Here is a 21,015-nt window from a genome sequence, read left to right on the forward strand (position 1 = left end):
CCTAATTTTTAAGAAGTTCAAGGTATAACCTTGTCTTTCTCTGACATGTTTAGTTATCTATGTTAATTTATCCTTGACATGTAATTTTTTTGCAAATTTATATTAAAATATTTTTCCAAAGTAGAAGTAACTTTATTCCTTAAAAGCAGAGAAATACATAAAAGAGAAAGTCAAAAGATCCTGTAATCTTACTACCAAGAACCAACTACTGGTATTTTGGTATATATCTTCTAGGCTCTTTATAAGGATATAAGTTTGTGTGTGTGATTGTGTGTGCGTTTGTGTGTGCATGTGTGTGTACGTGCACGCATGCATGCCCATTGCCATTTTGGGGGGATTTTGAAGTATTTTATTAAATTTTAGCAAAATGTGTGCTTCTGATTTGGTTTATATAGAATGCTGCTTTCTTATATTCAAATTTTCCTTTTTAGTTTTGACTTGTACCTGTTTAAAACTGTTGTGTACCCTAGAAAAGCCATGTTCTTTAATCCTCATTCAATATTTCTGGGTGGGATCTTTTTTATTGTTTCCATGGTGATGTGACCCACCCAATTATGGGTGCTAGCTTTTGATTAGATGGTTTCCATGGAGATGTGTTTCCACCCATTCAAGGTGGGTTTGCTTACTGGAGTCCTGTAAGAGGGAACCATTTTGGAAAAAACTTTAGTGTGACAGAACCCACACCACCAGAGATCTTTTGAGATGCAGAAGGAAAACACCCCTAGGGAAGCCTTATGAAATGAGGAGAGAAAGCTAGTAGATGTCACCATGTGCCTTCAAAGCCGAGAAAGGTGTTCAGAAGCCAGAGACCCCAGCAGACACCAGCCACATGCCTTCCCAGCTAACAGAGATGTTCAGATGGTATCAGCCTTTGTTGAGAGAAGTAACCTCTTGTTGGTGCCTTAATTTGGACATTTTTGTGGCCTTAGAATTGTAAATTTGAAACTTAATAAATTCCCTTTTTAGAAACCATTCCAATTCTGGTATATTACATTCTGGCAGCTTTAACAGACTAAAACAGATTTTGGTACCAGAGAAGTGGGGTGCTGCTGCAGTTTGCAAGTACAAAACATGGTGGAACAGCTTTTTAAATGGATAAGGGGAAGATTCTGTAAGAGTTGTGAGGAGCTTAGTAAAGAAGGCCTAAAATGTTTTGAAGAGACTATTGGTAGAAATGTAGACTCTAAAGATATTTTTGATAAGGCCTTAGACAGAAATGATGCATGTGTTTATTGCAAATTGGAAGGAAGGTGATCCTTGTTTTAAAGTGGCAGAAAATTTAGCAAAATTGACTACTGGATTTGGATGGAAGGCAGATGTTAAAAGCCATCAATTTGGATATTCAGCAGAGAAATTTCCAAATTAAATGAGGAAAGTACAGCCTGGTTTCTCCTTGTAGTTTATAGTGAAATGTGACAGGAAAGAGATAAGCTGAGAACCGAACTCTTGGGATTGAAAGACACCAGAAATTGATGATCTGAAAAATTCTGGGCTTCCAGAAAGAGAGACTCCAGAGAATAGTGCCATGCATGAGGATTTAACCAAACATGGAACCAGTCAGCCATTACAGGAAAAGCCAGGATCAGGGATGGAGTTATCTAGGGAGGATTTGTGGAAATTCCTATTGTCTAGTGGACATGATCCCCGCATAACCATCATAGAAAACCACCAAGAGTGATGTGGCATCTGTATAAATGGAACTGCTGCCAGTTTGGACTAAAAGGGACAGAAAAGGAACAAGTTAAAGGAAAAGTAACTTCAAGGCAGAAACTGTCCTTGTAATTCTTACCCCAGCATTTGGAAAGAGACAGGCTGTTGAGTAGGCTGCTGGAAAGGGTGGGACTGCTGCTTTCTAAAGCCCCAAGGACAGATTACTCTCAGACTTTGAAATCTAATGGAATTTGACCTACAGGTTTTCGCAGTTGTTTGGGTCCTGTGACACCTGTGTTCCTTACAGTTTTTCCCTATGGAAATGGGAATATGTATCCTATGACTGCCCCTCCTTTATATGTTGGCAGCAGATACTTGTTCTGAGTTTTACAGGTCCACACCAGAGGAAATGTTTTTTGCCTTGGACAGACCATGCCTTTAGTTGACTTTGATGAGATTTTGTACTGTTTCTGATTTTGTATTGTATTTGTATTTTGTCTGAAATGGTTTAAGGCTTTGTGATATTGTGATGGAATGATTGTATTTTGTTTTTGGAAAGAACGTGTCTTTTTGGGGTCCAAAGGGTGGAATATGCTAGTTTGAAACAGTTGTGTACCCCAGAAAAGCCACGTTATTTTTTTAAAAAATATTTTTATTGAGAAATCTTTACACACATACAGTCTAGACATGGTATACCGTCAGTGGCTCACAATATCATCACATAGTTGTGTATCATTACCATGATCATTTGTAGAACATTTGTACACTCCAGAAAAAGAAATAAGGAAAAAAACTCATACATCCTATACCCCGTATCCCTTACTGCTCCCTCTCATTGACCACTAATATTTCAATCTACCCAATTTTTACACTTTATCCCCTCTTATTTATTTTTTATTATCCTTATTTTTTTACTCATCTGTTCATACCCTGGTAAAAGGAACATCAGACACAAGGTTTTCATAATTATATGTCACATTGTAAAAGCTTTATCATTATGCAATCTTCAAGAATCAAGACTACTGGAACAAAAAAAAGAAAGAAAAAGGAAAACAACAACAACAACAACAACAAAAAAGACTACAGGAACACATTTCAACAGTTTCAGGAACTTCATCCACTACTCCAATACACCATACACTAAAAAACATGTCTATATAATGCATAAGAATAGCATCCAGGATAACTTCGCCACTCTGAAATCTCTCAGCCACTGAAACTTTATTTTGTCATATTTCTAATTTCCCCCTTTTGATCAAGAAGAAGCCATGCTCTTCAGTCCTCATTCAGTATTGCTGAGTGGGATCTTTTTGATTGTTTACATGGAGATGTGACCCATCCAGTTGTGGATGGCAACTTTTGATTAGATGGTTTCCATGGAACTGTCTCCACCCATTCAAGGTGGGGTTGCTTACTGGAGCCCTTTAGGAGGGAACCATTTTGGAAAAAGCTTTCGTAAACAGAGTCCACACAGCCAGAGATCTTTGGAGATGCAGAAGGAAAACACTCCTGGGGAAGCCTTATGAAATGAGGAGAGAAAAGTATCAGATGTTGCTTGTGCCTTCCAATCTGAGAGAGGTATCCAGAAGCCAGAGATGCCAGCAGTAGCTAGCAGTGCCTTCCCAGCTGAGAGGTGTTCCAGATGATATCAGCCTTTCTTGAGTGAAGGTAATCTCTTGTTAGTGTCTTAATTTGGACACTTACATGGTCTTAGAACTGTAAACTTGGATCTTAATTCCCCTTTTTTTAGAAGCCATCCATTTCTGGTATATTGTATTCCTGCAGCTTTGACAGACTAAAACAGGACTCATTCTATTTATAAAAATATTTTTATTGTGAAATTATAACATATATACAAAAGTCATGATAAATTTCAAAGTACATTTTAACAAGTAGTTTTAGAACAAATTTTGGAAGTATTGTATGGGTTACAGTTCCACTATTTAAGGTATTTTCTCCTAGTTGCTCTAAGACCTTGAGGACTAAAAAGAGCTGATTGATGCTCTTGGAGAGACTGGTAACTCTGGGTTTCAGGGCTTGTCTGGCCTGGGAACCATCTGGAGTTTATAGGTTTCTCAAAAAACAAACTTAGTAAGTAAAAGATTTATAGAGTCCCGCACTGCCATTTTTAATGTCTGTGAGCTATTCTATGGAGCAGTTTTTTTAAAAAAACAAATGTCCTTTTGATGCACAGATAAGTTATTTCTAATATTTTTTGCTATTATACATACACTGTCCTCTTTCATCAGACAAGCAAAGATGCATAACTAAAAGTAAAATTTCTCTATCAAGTGGGGAGAAATTCAACTTCCTCAAGTTGAATTCCTGATATTCTCACAAGCAGTGTAGACAACCAAAGCTATAGGCAGAGCCCCCAGTCTTGGGGGTTGTTCATATGAAACTTAACCCCACAAAGGATATGTCAAGTCTACTTAAAATTTAGGCCTAAGAATCACCCCCAAGAGAGCCTCTTTTGTTGCTCAGATGTGGCCTCTCTCTCCAACCAACATGACGAGCAGTCTCACCACCCTCCCCTTCTCTGCGTGGGACATGACTCCCAGGGGTGTGGACCTTCCTGGCAACGTGGGACAGAGATCCTGGAATGAGCTCAGCATCAAGGGACTGAGAAAAACCCTAGAATGAGCTGAGAATTAACATCAAGGGATTGAGAGAACCTTCTCGACCAAAGGGGGAAGAGTGAAATGAGACTAAGTGTCAATGGCTGAGAGATTCCAAACAGAGTTGAGAGTTTATCCTGGAGGTTATTCTTATGCATTAAGTAGATATCACCTTGTTGTTCAAGATGTAGCAGAGAGGCTGGAGGGAACTGCCTGAAAATGTGGAGCTGTGTTCCAGTAGCCATGTTTCTTGATGATGATTGAACAATGATATAGCTTTCACAATGAGACTCTGTGAATGTGAAAACCTTTGTGTCTGATGCTCCTTTTAGCTACTATATCAACAGAAGAGTAGAACATATGGAATAAAAATAAATAATAGGGGGAAAAATGTTAAAATAAATTTAGTTTGAAATGCTAGTGGTAAATGAAAGCAAGGGGTAAAGGGTATGGTATGTATAATCTTTTTTTTTTCTCTGGTATCGTTTTATTTCTTTTTCTGTTGTCTTTTTATTTCTTTTTCTAAATCGATGCAAATGTTCTAAGAAATGATGAATATGCAACTATGTGATGATATTAAGAATTACTGATTGTATATGTAGAATGGAATGATATCTTAATGTTTTGTTTGTTAATTTTTTTAATTAATAAAAAAAGTTTTTAAAAATTTCTCTATCAAGAACTTTAAAAGGCTTTTTATAATATTGTTATTAGAAATTCCAAGTATAAAACTTCAGAACTTTAGAAATTGAGGACTTTAGGAATAGTCTCTTCCAATCATCTGGATTTACTGTTGGGGAAACTGAGGGATAGAAGGGTCTAATCCAAAACTATTCAACCAATTTAGATAACACATATTTAAATTTTTGTTCATTAATTTTTTTTTTATATGGGCAGGCACCAGGAATTGAACCCGGGTCTCTGGCATGGCAGGCAAGAATTCTGCCTGCTGAGCCACCATGGCCCGCCCAGTTCATCAATTTTTGCATTGAAAATAACATAACCCTACACTGAACATCTTTGAGAACCCTTATTCAAGGGCCCTGAAAATGATTAACTTGGCTTGTGGTTAATCAAATTGAAGATCAGAGTTTCTATTCAATGCTTTTTAATCTACGCCAGGACTCCTGACATATTTTATATTTTAATGGAGATTTTAGAAAAATTAAAAGCTCTGCTATAGGAACTTCAGCATTCAATTAGATGAAACTATTGATGTTGACTGGTTCAACTTGTTCCCTTTTTTTTTTTTTTAACTATTATATTGTTGTGAGTGCAATGACACCATCAAATAATTCCTATTGTAAGGTATGTCATTCCATTTCAACATAAAAGTGGATGAAATTCTGATGCCTTTAAATGCAGCCTAAATCTTGCAGAATGATTCACCAAAGGACGACTATGGTTTATAAAGTGTTTAGAAATTTTATGACTGTGATATCTCCAAAATAGTGGCAAGCTTTTATTTATGAGCAAAACGTTCATTAGAAGAAAAATCTTGCTATTATGTACAATCATGGTGCACCTGTAGTTGTTTGAAAAGTCAGCTGTTTTTCTCCTTTATGACTGTGCTGGTTTGAAAGGATGTATGTACCCTAGAAAAGCCATGTTTAGTCAAAATCCCATTTCATAAAGGTAGAATAATTCCTATTTAATATTATATGTTCGAAACTGTAATCAGATCATCTCCCTGGAGATGTGATTTAATCAAGATTGGTTGTTAAGTTGGATTAGGTGATGACATGTCTCCACCCATTTGGGTGGGCCTTGATAAGTTTCTGGAGTCCTATAAAAGAGGAAACAACTTGGAGAATGAAGAAGATTCAGAGAGAACAGAGCAGAATGACATAGCTACGAGAAGCAGAGTCCACCAGCCAGCAACCTTTGGAGATGAAGAAGAAAAATGCCTCCTGGGGAGCTTCATGAAATAGGAAGCTAGGAGAGAAAGCTAGCAGATGACATCGTGTTTGCATGTGCCTTTTCAGATGAGAGAGAACCTGAGTGTGTTTGCCATGTGCCTTCTCACTTGAGAGGAAAACCATGAACTTCATCGGACTTCTTGAACCAAGGTATCTTTCCCTGGATGCCTTAGGTTGGACATTTCTATAGACTTGTTTTAATTGAAACATTTTCTCAGCCTTAGAACTGCAAACTAGCAACTTATGAAATTCCCCCTTTTAAAAGCCATTCAATTTCTGGTATATTACATTCCAACAGCTAGCAAACTAGAACAATGACAAAATAATCTTTATATGTCATGACTTATTATTTCATAATGCCCTAAATTCTGAAAGAAATTTATAGCTGTTAAAGTTGTCATATTTATCTTCATCAGGACTTTTTTTTTTTTTTAATATGGGCAGGCACCGGGAATCGAACCCGGGTCCTCGGGCATGGCAGGCAAGCACTCTTACCTGCTGAGCCACTGTGGCCTGCCCTCTTCATCAGAACTTTTAAAAGGTAATGATTTCAAGAGTTTTTGTCAAGAAATGAGAATGAAGTATGACGTTCAGGATTTGAAATTTTGTTTATTTTTAAAGTTTCATTGAGCTATAATTCACATACAATAGTCACACATATGTAAAGTATATGATTTGACACATTTTAGCATATGAATACACCTATGAAACCATCATCACAATCAAAAGAATGAACATATTCATTCCCTTGTAAGAGTCCTCATACCCCTTTGTAGTCTCTCTCTCTCTTTCCACATGCTCCCATCCCCAAGCAAACAGTAGTTGGCTTTCTGTCACTATAGATTAATAGTTTATGTTAGAATTCAGTCTTTCTTTTGAACAGTTCTGTGGTTTTTTTCCTGGTAACATAAGCAATCTAAATTTCTCATTTTATTTACTTTCAAATATGCAGTTCATGGGGGGTTAATTACATTCACAGTGTTGTGCTACCACTACCACCATCAGTTACCAAAACTTTATCATCACCCAAAATATAAACTCCCTCAAAGTAAACATTAACTTCCCATTTTCCACCCCATCCAGTTTCTAGTAACCTGTATTCTATCTTCTGACTTTATGAATTTGCATATTCTGATTATTTCATATATGTGAAATCACAAAATACTTGTCCTGTTATGTCTATTATGTCCTATTATGCAATGAAAGAGTGTTGCTATTTCTCTACATCTTTGAACACTTATTCTTTTCCATTTTTTAATGGTGGCTATTCTTTTTTTTTCTCTATTTAATATTTTTATTGTAAAAACTTGACATATAAACATTCCATATGTGGTATACAAGCAGTGGCTCCAATATCATCACATAGTTGTGAATTCATCACCATGATCATATCTTGAACATTTGCATCACTCTAGCAAAAGAAAGAAAAAAGAAAGAAGAAAAACTTATACATACTACCCCTTACCCCTCCCTCTCATTGACCACTAGTATTTCAATCTACTTAAGTTATTTTAACCTTTGTTCCCCCATTATTTGTTTTTTTAATCCATATTTTTTTACTTATCTTTCCATACCATAGATATAAAGGAGCATCAGACACAAGGTTTTCACAATCACACATTACATTGTAAAACCTATATCATTATATAATCATCTTCAAGAAATAAGGCTACTGAAACACAGCTCTACAGTTTCAGGTACTTCCCTCTAGCCATTTCAATGCACCATAAACTAAAAAGAGGGTTCTATGTAATGCATGAGAATAACCTCCAGGATAACCTCTCCACTGTTTGAAATCTCCCAGCCACTGAAACTTTATTTTGTCTCATTTCTTTCTTCCCCTTTTAGTTGAGAAGGTTTTCTCAAACCATAGATGCTGGGTCTTGGCTCATCCCAGAATTTCTGTCCTATGTTGCCAGGAAGATTTACACCCCTGGGACTCATGTCTTGGAGGGAGGGGCAGTGAGTTAACTTGCTGTGTCAGCTTAGCGAGATAGAGAGACATCATTTGAGCAACAGAAGAGGTTCTCTGGGGGTGATTCTTAGGCTAATTTTAAGTAGGAATGGTAGCCATTCTTGTAGGTATAAAATGGTATCTCATTGTGGTTTTAATTTGCATTTTCCCAATAGCTAATGACATTGAACATCTTTTCATGTGTTCATCAGCCATTTGCATATCTTTGGAGAAATGTCTATTCAAGTCTTTTGCCAAATTTTTACTTGGGTTGTTTGCTTTTTTGTTGTTGAGTTGTAGGAGTTCTTTATATATACTGGATATTAAAGCCCTTATCATATATATAGTTTCCAAATATTTTCTCTTATTCTGTAGGTTTTTTTTTTCTTTTTACTTTTTAAAATTAGTTTTTAAATTAAAAAAAACACACACAAATATTCTTAACATATGATCATGCCGTTCTACATATATAATCAGTAATTCACAATATCATCACATAGTTGCATATTCATCATCATGATCATTTCTTAGAACATTTGCATCAATTCAGAAAAAGAAATAAAAAGACAACAGAAAAAAAATTCATACATGCCATACCCTCCCTTTCATTGATCACTAGAATTTTAATCTAAATTTATTTTAACATTTGTTCCCCCTATTATTTATTTTTATTCTATATGTTTTACTCGTCTGTTGATAAGGTAGATAAAAGGAGCATCAGATACAAGATTTTCACAATCACACAGTCACATTGGAAAGCTATCATTATACAATCATCTTCAAGAAACGTGGCTGCTGGAACACAACTCTGCATTTTCAGGCAGTTCCCTCCAGTCTAAAGCAGTTATTTAGACTTCTGGTAGATACTTTTATCAAGTTAAGGTTGTTTCCTTTTTTTCCTACTTCTAAAAGATTTTTATTGGGAATTCTGTGTTGAATGTCTTATAAAACAGTTTCAGTAAAATATATTAAGTGCCACCTGTATTCAAGGTCCTAAATTAGGTACTATGGAAGAGCCAAAAAAACCATTAAATAAGTTAAAATCCTTGTCCTCAAAAAAAGTGGTCATCTAGCCAAACAAAGAGAGGTTTATTGTGTCAAGAACCTAAATTTTTGGTAGCACATAATCTAACTCAACCTGACTGGATAGATCATTTAAACAGCCCAAACACAGGGAGCCCAGAATGGGAATGAGGGCTTGTAATCCTGTCTGGCTTAATGTAATGACCCGATATATTCCAGAATATATTGAGCAGATAATTAAAAAGTTTTGGCAAAGTGCCTTGAGGGATGGGAGGGAAAAAATGTGGAACTATTAAACTTTACCACCAAGGAAATCCCTGATACTGCCTCAAACATTAGGGACTCCCAAGACAATAAATAGGCCAAGCCCTTGATCTTGAGGCTTGCTCTTGTGAAGCTTAATTTATGCAGTGGAGAAGCTTAGCCTACTTATAGGTATGCCTAAGAGTTACTTTCAGGGGTCCTCTTCTGTTGCTCAGATGTGGCCTCACTCTCTCTAAGCCCAGCTCTGCAAGTGAAATCATTACCCTCCCCTACGTGGGGCATGACATCCAGGGGTGAAACCCCTGAAACATCAACAGTGCCTTCCTGACCAAAAGTGGGAAAGAAGTGGAGCAAGTAAGGTATCAGTGGTTGAGAGAGTTCAAATAGAGTTGAGAGGCTACTTTGGAGGCTACTCTTACGCAAACTTCAGCTAGATATTGCTACTTATCATGGTTTGCAAACCCCAACCAGTACTATTCCTGCCAACCCTAAAGAACACCTAAGGCTTCTTCTGAGATTCTACAAAGGTTCCGTGCACTATGATTACTTTCCAGAAACCTACAACCTCTAGATATGTGCCTAGGCCAGATAAGTCCTGAAATCTAGAGGGGCCAGCCTCTCCAGAACATCAACTAGTTCCATCCCCCATCCTATATTATCAACAGCCCTTTCCAACATGAAAAAGTTAGAATAGGCATAGCCCAAATACCCATTAAAGATTGGGAGAAGGATCAAAGGAGAAGTGGAGTTATAACTGAGAAGATAGGATTTAACAAATGAGTATGACTGCTGAATCATTATATTGATATTTCTTTTAGTCTCCAGTGTCTCAAAGTAGCTAGAAGTCAAAGCCTAATATTGTGAAATTGTAACCCATAACAAACTCCAAAATCTGTTATACAACCATTTGTTGCAGGTGTACTTTGAAATTTATTGCTTTTTTGTATATATGTTATTTTTCACTATTAAAAAAAAGTTGTTGGCAGTAAGGGTAGCTCAGTGGTAGAATTCTCGCCTGACATGTGGGAGACCCGGGTTCAATTCTCAGAGCCTGCACGTGCCAAATGAAAAAAAAAAAAGTTGTCATCTAACTGGGAAGATAAGACTTAAATAAAAGGAATGAATAAAGGTTTGGAGATAATGGTCATTGTGATGAATAATCATGATTATGTTTGCTTCCAAAACAGATTTATTCTCATAGACTAGCATCAGAGGAAGATAAAGGAGCCCCAAGGTAAATATTAGCCTGGCATTTTTTTTAAATGTAATTTTAAAACTAGAAGAGAACCTAGAGCTCATCTATTTCAATCCTCTCAGTTTTCAATGTGGAAACAGTCAAAGGTAGAATACTTATCCTAATACTTTGCCTTGCTCTAAGAAATTAGTTCCCCAGAGGGGCCTAGCACAGATTTCATCACTGCCTCGAAGAAAAGAGGGCAGGGAGGAGGAGAGGTCTGAGCTGAGCTTGTTTCTTCCTGCTCTTGATGGGCATCGGGCTGGCCAGAGGCCTTTTTAGAGTCTCTGGGGAAGGTGTAGGGAAGGCTGGATGGCTTGAAAATACGGAAACCAGTCTCATTCAAGGCCAAGGGAAGGTAAACTACAAGAGTCCTTCCTAGAAAGTAGCTAGAAAACTTCCTTCTCATCCTACTAGTTTTCAAGCCCCTCCCCATCCCCTTTATCTCAGCTCATTGAATTTTAACTGGGAGGGACCTTAGGCAGCAGCTTGTGTCTCTTCCTTTTATAATAAGGAAATGAAGAGGGAGAAAGAGAAAATGCCTTGCCCCATGTTCATACCACTAGTGAGTGTCCAGAAAGAAGATGGTTCTGTTCCCTTTGCATACTTCTGTATTTTTTTTCATACTTCTGTATTGATGATACAGTGCTTGGGCCATGAACTACATTTTCTATCACAATATATATATTGTGCATATATTTATATATTCAGTACCTGTATACTTACATAGACATAAGTAGTTTCTAAAGCAAACCTATTCCACACTCTATTTTCTATTCTGTTCTAATTCCTTTTGTTTTGTTTGTTTTTTTAATGTTGTTAATGACCTTGAAACTAGTCAGCTCAATTGATATCTAAATCAATGAGCTAGATAATGTTGCTAGTTAGACTAAGGCCTTTAACTTGGTGTGACTCAACTTATAGCATAGAAGCATCTTCTCCTCCACTCCCCTCCTACTCTAGCAAAGGCTGCATGGGAAACCACAGCTGAAAAGAGCTGATGTAAAGTGTTTCTAGAAAAGGTTGCCCTGCACAAGGGCATTTGCCAAGTGGGTGAGTAAGGCTGAAAATCCCGCCTCCTCCATGACAAACCACATACAGAGGTCTCCCCAGGGACATTATGGGGCCCTTTTGGACAGACCCAGAGAGCTCCTGGAAGCCCAGCACATGCGGGATTGTTTTTAGAACTCAAGGTCTGTAGTGATTTTGCGAGTTGTGGTTTAGTCCTGCTGAGACCGGAGAGCTATGTTGTAAGAGACATGGGAAACGCCATGAATCACTAATTGTCTTGTGTGTTTGTTTTACCCCCAAGGGGCTTTTTTCAATATCTGCTGAAAAGGAGATGCGCACCAGATAAAAAGAGTCAGGTAAATTTGAAGAGGATTCAGCGCTGCGGCCCGAGAAAACAGGGAAATGCATAATTAATATTTCCTCCTCTGTTTCCCAGGAGGGATTTTCCTGGAGGAGGCAGCCGCTTTGGCTCAGGGATATGTATAGACCCCTCAACGCCTCCCGCAAGAGGACCATGGTACAGAAGCTCCACGACAAGGACTCTTCCGACGAGGACGAGATTTTCAACGTGGATTCAGGGTAAATGACTGGGAACAGTGTAAACTTCCTGTCTCAAATGAGGAGTTACAATTCTCTTGCTCCAGATGTAATGGAGCAGAGGAAGGGAAGTGCCTGAAAATGTAGAGCTGTGCTCCAGTAGCCATGTTTCCTGATGATGACTGTATAATGATATAGCTTTCACAGTGTGACTGTGATTGTGAAAACCTTTTGTCTGATGCTACTTTTATCTACCTTGTCAACAGATGAGTAGAACATATGTAATAAAAATAAATAATAGGGGGAACAAATGCTAAAATAAATTTAGTTTGAAATGCTAATGATCAATGAAAGTGAGGGGTAAGGGGCACGGTAGGTGTAATCATTTTTTTCTTTCCTGATTTCATTTCATTTCTTTTTCTATTGTCTTTCTATTTCTTTTTCTGAATTGATGCAAATGTTCTAAGAAATGATGACTATGCAACTAAGTGATGATACTGTGAATTACTGATTATATATGTTGATATTTTATTTGGTTTATTAATTTTTTTAATTAATAAATAAATTTTTAAAAATTCTCTTGCTCCAGATGTAATGGAGAGGCTGGAGGGAACTGCCTGAAAATGTAGAGCTGTGCTCCAGTAGCCATGTTTCCCGATGATGACTGTATAATGATATAGCTTTCACAGTGTGACTGTGTGATTGTGAAAACCTTGTGTCTGATGCGCCTTTTATCTACCTTGTCAACAGATGAGTAGAACATGTGGAATAAAAATAAATAATGGGGGGAACAAAGGTCAAAATAAATTTAGTTTGAAATGCTAGTGATCAATGAAAGCAAGGGGTAAGGGGTACGGTATGTATAATCTTTTTTTTTCTCTGTTTTCGTTTTATTTCTTTTTCTGTTGTCTTTTTATTTCTTTTTCGGAATTGATGCAAATGTTCTAAGAAATGATGAATATACAACTAAGTGATGATATTGTGAATTACTGATTATATATGTAGAACGGAATGATCACATGTTAATGTTTTAGTTCGTTTGTTGTTAAATTTATTAATTAATAAATAAATTAATTTTAAAAAAAGCACAATAAAAAAAATTCTCTTGCATTATTCTCCCCGCAGGGTGTGAGGCGCCCCAGAAGAGAAAACGGAGGCCACGGAGACGACTGAAGAGCCCAGGGAGGAGACTGAAGCCACGGAAGACACCATCAACTGAGCCCCCCCAGGCCACTGCAGATTTTATTTTCTAATATTGGCTTCTCAGCATTGCTTGTAAATAGTTATTTTTCTCATTTTAAAATGTATAAAATCCATAACCAATCTTAGCCACGTGGTAAGGAATTTAAATGTAAATAGTTAAATATTTACATGAAAATAACAGGGTGTTTATCAAGGGCCATAGGCAGGAAAAGCAGGGCTGAGCTAGCCAACCCCGTGGCAGCCACACTTCTCTAAGAGACAGTACGGGCACAGAAGGGTGAATAGGGGTTTCTTTCCCCCATTTTCCCAATATAAACAGTTCCTGGGAAACTGAAAATATATCCGTTTCAAGGGGTATAGATTATTAGCTCAGATACCAATTTATTCTGGTACTCTCTTCAACACCTCCTTATGGGAGCAGCCTCTGGTCCCCCAGCTGCCATCACCCACGCCATGTTGGGAGCGGGCCAGCGGAGCTTATTCGCCTTTTGGCTGCTCTCATAGGGCTTTTGAGGTTGCCAGAATATTTGGATCACTGAATCGAACTCCACTGTGGGGCCAAGTCCTATCTTTTTCCCAAGCCCTCAAACTCAGGAAAAAAAACGTGTCCTGTCTTGATAGGAGGTCCTCCACCCTTACAAGCCAGTGGAAAATTCACATTGCCTTTTTTTTTTCCCTTTTAAATTTTCCCAACCCTTGGATATAGCTAGCAGGAAGGTGCTGGAGGGATAAGGGTAAAGGAAGAATGTGTGACAACAATAGTTGCCCAAAATTGCACCCCTCAGGCCTGGAAAGATGCTGATTTAGAAAACATATTGGTGAGGACCTAGCCTCCCCCCTGCCATCCCCAGCCACCTGAGGCTCCATTCCCTTTAGCTCAACCCAGTGCCAACCCCCCTGACCTACCCACTTCCTTCCTCACCCACTGGACGGATCCACAGCTGCATGATTGCAAGTGATGGTTCAAGTAAAAACTGCAGAAAAGGCAAGGGTTCCCCCACTCCTTCCACCCGACCACGTGGGATCAGACCCATAGAGAACAAGGAGGGGATGGCCACAACTCTAAATGTTTCACTAAAAGCAAATAAAAAGTCATTAAAAAATCACGGTTCTTAAGTTAGTGAGAGTTGGGCACATTAGTGAGTAAAAGAAATTCTAAGTGAGCAAGATTTGATCATCAACCTATTGAGCTTCCTGGCCCTGAAGTAACCTGAGGCGAGGAACGATGCCAGCCAAGGAGCTTGAGCACAGAGCCCCCAGAAGAGCACAGCAGCTAGAAACAGCCCAGCAGTTTTGGCTGATTAGTGTTCCAGGCAAAGTGAACGCCCCTTAGTTCCTCACCTGTTTCATCACTCTGTGGATGCTGGGCAAGAGACACCTGCTTGTTTTCTTGATGCCTGCCCAAGTTAACCTTACTGAGGATGGAAAACAAGTGTTTTTCTCTGTAGTGACTTCATAAGCCAACAAATGTTTACTGTATTTAAAGCTCAAGACTAAATAGGAAATGGCAGCAGCAGGTGATGCCTTTTACTATTTGCTTACCTGACGCCAAGCCGTGGGTGCAACATTTTACAGTTTTATCTCACTGAGCCCAGAGTTCCACGGAAGCATCAGCTGTCATCTGACAGATAAGTAAACAGACAGTAAATGACAGTTATCATTTGACAGATAAGTAAACAGGGCCCAAGAAATGTAAGTACCTTGCCCAAAGCCATACATCCCAAACTGATGAGTTAGGGTTTTAACCCAGGACCCCAAAGCTCTGAACCATTACACTGCCCTGCTATAGGGCACAGGGAACTAGAGAAGGATAAGCCATGGTTGCCGTCAGAGTCCAGCAGAAGGATGATGGTGGTGGTGATGGCAGCTGCTGTCTATTGAACACCCACTGTGGGCCACGTACAGTACCAGGCACTTTAGTTACCTGTTAGGTCCCAAGGAACGAAACTCCCCTTACCACTCAAACCTTATAATAGGGCTTGGTTTTAATAGGAAAGTTGGCCATAAAGACAGGGAGCTGACAAGAAACCAAAAATATAAATTATTGTACTGCTCTTTCCCAAAAGTCTGGACTGGGAACCCAGATAGCTCCAAGTTCCCATTTTTGAATGGCTTTATACTGTGTCATATTTGGAGCATAAAATGAGACCTGCATAATATTTTTATATATAACACCACCTCAGATGTGCATAATTCTTCTTAGTCCACTATCATAATTCTAAATTAAAATTTCCAAGAGTGAGATTCTGTTTTGCCCAACTTGTCCCAAATTGGGCAGAAGTTTTGCCTGGCCAGCCTGTGGAGGAGATGTGTCTCCTTAGATCAAGTACACAAGTAGTAGTTCGGCTCTTTGTTGGCTGGAAAAGAGCGGGTCTAAGGAATAGCTTGGAGAGAGGGAAAGGGAAGAAAAACAGAGGTCTTTAGACTGACAAGAGGAAGGAAATACATTCTAGACGAGAGAGGACAAAGCAGGGAACACGAAACCCTGAGGGGTTCTTGAACTGTACGCATCTGCTGTGGCCGGAGGCCTGAAGGACAAGGAGGGAGGGGCAGTAGGGGACGCTGCCCGGCTCAGCAGGGACCCAGATCCTGAAGGGACCTTGTCCAAGCAGGTGATAAACTACTTATTGAAGTTTTAAGCTGAAGAGAGACACGATCAAGCTTGAGTTTTAGAAAGAGGCCTAGGAGAGATGCCAAGAGATCAACTGGGAGGTTCAGACTAAGTAAAAACTGAGAGAAAATGGATGTACACAATTTTTATGCAACTGAAAAATGCATACGGTGGATATATGTGAACATGCCCTGAGAGGACAGGAGCTCACATTCAGGAAATAGAAGATTGGATTTGAGATTTTTATGGTAGATTCCAGGGGATGACAAGGTACAAATATAACCTGGGAATGGGGATCAGTAAAGTGCTGGTAACTTAGGAGTGACAAATTCATGTTTCCTTTCCTCTTTTAGTAGCCTGGCAGAGAGCTAGCTCAGCCGGTTCCAGCGAGCTCAATGGAAAAATAAGCCGATACCAGCCACTGAGCTCCTGAGTCCCCTTTCTAATGAGTCCATTTCTTCAATCGTAGAGCTTCCATTGTGGTGGCACAGATGTCCTCTGCCTCACCACCTCCACAAACATGTAATGCCCCCGGGGTAAGTCTAGTCCACTCTGCACGGGAACTCTAGCCATGGTGTGCATGGTCGGGCTAAGTCTGGCCTAAACTTTCTCTGTGGGAACATGACTGCTTGGAGGATTGAGTGCATTGTCATGTTGCTCGTAAGTTGCTCCCCTGCCCACCCCCCCACACACAAAAAATAGTATCATTTGGTGCTAGTGGTGCATGTGAATCTGTAATCCCCTTTACGTGACAGGAGGCGAAGGAATTTTGTGCCCAGGAGAATCTACTTAGCATGATAAGTTGTTGCCATAACAAGTACTGGGGGAGAAGGGAGGATTTAGAGCCCAGGGCCAAAGTCCCCACCTGACACAAGGGCATCATTAACGAATATACTAGTTTAGGGGATCTCAAGTCTGTCTGACTCAACTCCTGTATCAGACAACGTGCTGGCTGTCAGTGCTACCTAACAGATTACCCCCAAAGACACGTTTACTCCTCACAATTTCTACGGGTCAACACTTCAGGAGTAGTGTGGGAAGTTCTGGCTCTGGGGCTCTTCAGGAGGTTGCAGTCAAGATGTCAGTCGGGGGTGGGTGGGGGGGAGATGTCATCCAGGGTTAGTCATCTGAAGGCCAGAAGATCTGCATCCGTGGTGGCTCGTCAGTCACATGCTGGCACACGGGCTCCAGTTGTTGGAAGGAGGCCTCAGTTCCTGCCCAGGTCAGCCTTACAGGCTACTTGAAGCTCCATGCAGAGGATGGCTGGCTTCCTCCAGAGTGAATGAGTGGAAGAGAGACAGAGCCAGGCAGAAGTTATCCTTTTCACTGCCTACCCTCCAAAGTCATGGCATCCTGTCCTGCCACATAAATGAAGTCAGAAGTGAGTGGGCAAGTTCAGCCTACAAAAAGGAGGGGATATAAACTCCATCTTTTAAAGAAGGGAGACTTAGAGAATTCGTGGACACGTTTTAAAACTATCACAGACAGGAAAACAGAAACTACTTCAGCTATTCCATGAAAACGGGGATTGGATATCGCAGTTAGTGTTCATCCTTGGAGGGGTTAGAGGTGGTGGAAGCTGGGGGTGGGGAGGGATGGCAGCCATTAGCCTTCAGCTTACTTTGCCATAGTTGCTATCCAGAGAATCAAAGTGACTACTGCCACTCAGAAGTCAGGAAACCACCGTGTCACTGTGGTCCCAGGTCCCAAGGCTGCTGATGCAGGAGAAGGTTGGAGCCTGCGTGTCTGCTGCCGCCCCAGAGGAATGGACGACTTCCGCTTCCCTTCCACTTTCCAAATCTCATGCGAACACACTTTATTGGCAGAACCCTTCCAGCAAGGAAGTCTGAAATCATTCCTGAAATTCTAGCACCTGCATAGAAGGGGTTGGAAATGGGTGTCAAGAGCCAACCAAGGGCTAGAAGGAAAAATATGAAAGGATTGTATGGTAGTCCATGACAAACTCTGGGATCTATCCTGTAACTACTTGTTGAAGAGTGCTTTGAAAACTATTGCCTTTTTTGTTTTGTATATATGTTATTCTATGTAATAAAAAAAGTTAAAAAAAATTTAAAATGCATAAAGGATGAAAACCATAGAACATGATATCATACAGAGAAGGCTGCTTGATAATGATACTGGCTTGAATCTGTAGCATTAATATGGCATACTTACCCTTATCCCCTGCAAGCAAATGCACACATAAAAGAAAATGAAAAGAACCCCTATTCATCATTTTTTCCTTCACCTCAATGCACTATAAGAAATAAAAGTTGATAACCATAAGGAATAATAAAATATTTTTCTTAATATTTCAAAAAAAAAACCAAAAAGAGCCAACCAAGAGAGGCCTCCGGGGAAGATGGCGGATTAGGGTGCTGAAGGACACAGTCCCCACAGCCAGGGGACAGGCAGAAACTGAATCCACGGTTCCGGGGCCCCGGAGACTAGGGGAGCACTGTAAGGCATCTAGTAAGGAGCAGGGTGGGGAGATGAGAAGCTGCAGCCAATGCTGTGAGTGAATCGCTCCTGCAGCGGTGGCTGGTGCCAGTCGCCCATCCTGGAGGCTTGCCTTGGGTACGGTCCGTGGCTGGCTGCCCACCCCGACAGGGGGGCATGACGTCTTCCTCCCCGGGAAAGGGCAGGGGAACAAATCCAGGAGACAAGGTCGAGGGCTGAGCATGGTTTCTGATGGGCGGGGTTGGACTGCGGGGTTCCAGCTCCAAAGCTAGCTGGCCTAGAACAGGGGATTCCTGCCACCGTTGTTTCAACACTTCCCAGTGGACGTTCAAAAAATACATTCCCCACTTAGGGCGGGGGTAAACGTTTGCCAAAGAGCACCATCTGCTGAGAAGGCCAGGAGAGTGCACCTTAGGGCAGGTGAAAGGGGGGAGGGGAAAAAATGGCTTTTTGGCATCTTTCCTGACCTTCTCCCCAGGGCCCTTTGGAACTGGTCTGTCTCCCTCCATGGGTCCTTGGCCCTGTTTTGATCAGTTAAATATGGGTAATTATAAAGATCTAGAATACATTGAACCAAGTGCCAAAGAAGAGCCTTAACACAAAGTCAACAATAAAATCCTAAGCAGGCAATTCCGATGGGTACATGATGGAAGAGTGGGAATTGCCTGCACCCCACATCCTCCTCAAGGGGTAACCCAAGTTACAAAGGACCTGTATCTAATACTCCAAACCCACTGTATCCACCAAGTCAGGTATGGCAGAAGTGAAGTCCATGCTCTGGGAAGTTCTTTCAAAACAAGGGCAGTTGTCTGGGAAAGACATAACCACAATGGTGCTGTGTAAACCCAAACTTTGACCCTTGAAACCTCTGACTCGGGAAAACCTAGAAAATGTTGCGAGCTGCACAGGATACAATTTGCCAACAAGAAATGGCAGAGATGGAACAGCAGCAAATAACCAAGTGAATGCTGATTTAGCACTTCCATGCGCCACCCCTCTGACTATTAATAACTAGAAAATAATCCGCATCTGTATGCTGAAAATAGTATTTGTTAATAAAACCAATAGTATTCACATGAATGATACAAAATGCCCAAGACTGATGAAACCCATAGTGTGAATTTCAAAATTTTGGTTTCTGTTGAACACAAAACATTAACCCAAATGTCAGGTTTGTTTACCCAAAGTGTTTAGAATTGCAAATTATTATTCCACAATCCAATTGCTGTTAGTTTTATAGATGACATTCTTAGGCACAAGTATCTAAATGCAGTTTCTGTATACAGAGAATCATTACACCTCTATTAAAAACCTGCATTTGTAGATACCTTCTAATCTTGAATAAGATGTTCATATTGGGCTTTTATGTTACCTAACATACTATTTTACCAGTTTTATGCATCATACGTTTAAAGCTATCTTGCCTGATCAATGACAAAACTGTCTCTTAAACAAATCTGATGTTTAAAAAACCCTCACCTATTCCATATAGTCACCTATATTTTTAGTTATACTAATTTTTAAAACTTAACAATTATGTGGCCTTTATCTTCCAGGTATCAAGCAATTAAAAACCTGAAAATGTTATTATAATTATCTATAAGCCAGAGAAATGTGGACTTTAAAGAGCTCATGAAGTAAATGTGAAGTTAAATTTGGAGCTCGAGTTCTAAAAGACTGTACCTAAACCTATAATCGGTATATTTCTAAGAATACTGTTGTAAATTTCAATTATAATTCTAGATTGGTTGCTGTAGTCAATAATAAACTATTTAAATTCACACAGGCCTTGAGCCCTTGCTGTGATCGATCTTTAGACAATTGTTATTTACTTGTAGCTAGTATTATTTTCTGAAAATTGGTAAATGTAAAAAGTTGGGTCTTTGAAGAATATTTTTATAACAGCAATATTATTCATTAATGGAATTTAAGAATGCTGAAAGGTATTACACAAATTTTAGAAATTTCATTAAGCTCTAGATAAGATCAATATACATGAGAGTTAAGTATGCATCATTTCTTCCTAATATAATATAAAAAGAATTTATTTACTCCTGTTCTTTCGATTTAAATGCTTCCAAGGAACAAAGCTTATACTCACTAGATCCAAATGTGCTTCCTTAAATGATTTTAAATTTCCTGTGTAAAATGGAAGTTTAGAAGTTTTTTAAAAGACCTAAAATAAATGTACTTTAATAAAGAATCAAAAATTAAAATAAAACCCTAAGCAACAAAGAGAAATGGACCATCAGAGTAAACACATCACGATATTCAGATGCCCAGACATCAGCAAAACATTCTAAGACATACTAAGAAACAGGAAGACACAGCCTAGTCAAAGGAAGAAATTAAAAAGTTGGAGGAGATATGGATTTGGAACAAATAATCAAAGAGGTTCAAACAGAGCTCCTAGGTCAATTTAAGGAGATTGAGAAAAATATGGCTAAAGGACATTTAGAAGATACTGGGTAAGCGTAAAGAATTTGAAAGCAGGAAAATAAAAATAACAGAACTAAAATCAAACACCTGGA

At 39.4% G+C, this 21,015-nt stretch overlaps 1 long non-coding RNA gene and 1 pseudogene across 15 annotated transcripts in view; both read left to right on the forward strand.

The window, feature by feature from the left end:
* The window catches only part of LOC143686962 (uncharacterized), a 47,419-nt gene extending 33,940 nt beyond the window's left edge, over positions 1–13,479 (forward strand). For 11 of the 15 annotated variants that reach the window (XR_013177333.1, XR_013177335.1, XR_013177326.1 and 8 more), the window contains 6 exons: positions 6,254–6,337; positions 6,632–6,728; positions 10,616–10,662; positions 11,975–12,029; positions 12,110–12,252; positions 13,336–13,479. This is a non-coding gene — a long non-coding RNA (uncharacterized LOC143686962). Of the gene's footprint in view, positions 1–6,253; positions 6,338–6,631; positions 6,729–10,615; positions 10,663–11,974; positions 12,030–12,109; positions 12,253–12,799; positions 13,285–13,335 lie in introns of those variants that run through there. The other 4 variants (XR_013177338.1, XR_013177330.1, XR_013177337.1 and 1 more) reach the window with 4 other exon arrangements.
* Positions 13,480–18,855: 5,376 nt separating this feature from the next.
* LOC143685770 (BBSome-interacting protein 1 pseudogene) lies at positions 18,856–20,361 on the forward strand (annotated as a pseudogene).
* The last annotated feature ends 654 nt before the right edge of the window (positions 20,362–21,015 follow it).

Source organism: Tamandua tetradactyla, chromosome 6, assembly GCF_023851605.1.
Source record: "Tamandua tetradactyla isolate mTamTet1 chromosome 6, mTamTet1.pri, whole genome shotgun sequence".
In the NCBI taxonomy this organism is placed as follows: domain Eukaryota; kingdom Metazoa; phylum Chordata; class Mammalia; order Pilosa; family Myrmecophagidae; genus Tamandua; species Tamandua tetradactyla.